Genomic DNA, 2,414 nt, shown 5'->3' with positions numbered 1-2,414 from the left:
GAGAGAGAGAGAGAGAGAGAGAGAGAGAGAGAGAGAGAGAGAGAGAAGGCAATGATGAAGTTCCTTTAGCTTAGAAACTCCACAGATGAAGGTTGTCTGATGAACTCCTTATGAATTAGAAATTGAATCCCTATTATTTTAATTCGATTTTTTAGTTTTTTCCCCTAATATTTGGGAGTTTGTTCTGTCTTCACCATGACCTTTCATGAGCAAAAAAGCCTTGAATATTTAAATAAGTTTTAGAATTATTCCTTGCTTACTGATTTGAACTAAATTGAACTTATTAGTATTAATCTATCTAGAAAAAGACAGTCTAATAGTTGTATATTTATAACTGAATCTTATTCCCCTATCAAACTAATCATTGAAACTTCATATTATCTCACTCATTTAGAAAGTGAAGTCCTGGAGAGAGACATAATCACATCTGAGAATACAGGTGAAGTTCATTGAATAAAATCTGTAATTGTCTGAGTTTTTATCATTTTTTTTGCTAGATGCATACAATTCCCTTTATCTACCATCTTGGACTTACTGTTGTACTCTCCATGACCCTATTTTGGGTTTTTCTTGGCAGAGATGCTAGAATGACTTGCCATTTCCTATCTGGCTCATTTTACAGATGAGGAACTGAGGCAAACAGGATTAAGTGACTTGCTTAGGGTCACATAGCTAGTAAGTATCTTTATCCAGATTTGAACTCATGAAGATGAGTCTTCTTGATTCTAAGCCCATTGATCTATCCACAGTGCCACCTAGTTGCCCCTGTAATACTCTTTAAAATGCAAATCTATGAATGTTGAATTTATTATAGACATAAAATGAGATTGGAGTAGATGATTTTAATAGTCCTTTCTAATTCTTTGATTTTACAGAAGAGGAATCTTAATCCTAGGGAATTTAAATGACTTTATCAAAGTCATAGAGCTTATTTAGAGTGCTGTAGGGTTCTGTCCATGGTCCTGTGACAGTCAACATTTCTTTTTTGCCAATGGTATGGATAAAGTCAGTAGCTGGTAAGTATATCAAAACTGGGAAATAGAAAACTGTAATAATCTAAATTAAGTAATAAGATCCAGATTTTTTAAAAATCTTGATAGGTTAGAATTATGGACTAACTTTAGTAAGAGGAAATTTAATAGGGAGATATGCAACATGGATTTAAATATCAAGTTACTGTGTAACATACAGGATTGGAGAAGTATAGCTTGGCTACAGTTCATTCAAAAAAGATCTGAGAGCTATAACGGACTGTGAGTTCAATATGATTCCTCTGTGTATCATGGTAGCCAAAAAAGTTAAAGTGATCTTAGGTTTGTTTAACAGAGACATAATATATGAAATAATGGAGAAAAGAGTCCTGCTCTATTCTGTCCCCACTTGCACCATCTGAGATATTGTGTTTAGTTCTGTGTTATACATTTTAGGAAAGATGTTGTTGAATGACCTCATCAAGAGGAGGGCAACTCTTATTGTGAGAGGTCTCAAGACCATACCTATGAGCAGGAATCCCTTCCACAGAATGGTAAAGGGACAGAGGGCATTTAGCTTAGAGCAGAGTACCTCTGGAGTCAGGGGATATAAGTTCAAACTCTGCCACTGCCACTTTCTACCTGTCATTTAAGCTTTCTGGGTCTTAGTTTCTTCATCTGTACAATTGGGGTAAAAGTGCTTCTTGCTCCAAATCTATAATCCTTTTATCTTCAAGTATTTTAAAGACTGACACATCAATCATTGGACTTAATAGATGTAGAGCTTAAAGGGACCATTGATGTCATCTAGCCTGCTCATCTTATTTTGCAGTTGAGGAATTCAGGCCATAGAGTTTAAGTGGTTTTCTATCAAGCCCACATAGGTAATAAGTGGCAAAGTTAAGATTTTAACTGAGATCCTAACCCATTGTCTTTTCTATTTCACTATACTATGTATTCTGTTTTGTCTCAGAGGACAGAACTAAAAGCAGAGGTTGGAAATTGTGAATATTTTGTTTCAACATGAGGAAAAACTTCCTAACAATTTGATCTAGTCATGAATAGCATGGGCTTTCTGAGGAAATTGGGTTCTCCTTCTAAGAAAGGTTTTTGACCTTTGGCTAGATGACCACTTGTCAGGGAAACTGTAGCAGTAGGGGAAGGGTTTCTGCTTGGGTAGAGGTTGGATAAAATGAATCTTGAGAGTTCAATGATTAGATTCTATGATTATGTGAATACAGGTTTCCACTCAATTCCCCCTCAGTCTGTGGGCTGGGAGCTTTGGAAGCAGCTGCCACCCCGGAGCTGCACTGAGACTGGGCCTGGGACTGAGCTTCTCTCTCACCACAGTCACAGACTTTTCCTACTGACTTCCTAAGTTGTCTTTGGCATTTGTGGGTTGAGAAGTCTGGAAACCACTACAGCTGCCTGTGATTGAGTCCC

This window comes from Vombatus ursinus, unplaced genomic scaffold, assembly GCF_900497805.2.
Source record: "Vombatus ursinus unplaced genomic scaffold, bare-nosed wombat genome assembly UNPS02014839.1, whole genome shotgun sequence".
Taxonomy (NCBI): domain Eukaryota; kingdom Metazoa; phylum Chordata; class Mammalia; order Diprotodontia; family Vombatidae; genus Vombatus; species Vombatus ursinus.
Note: the sequence above shows the minus strand (reverse complement) of the source record.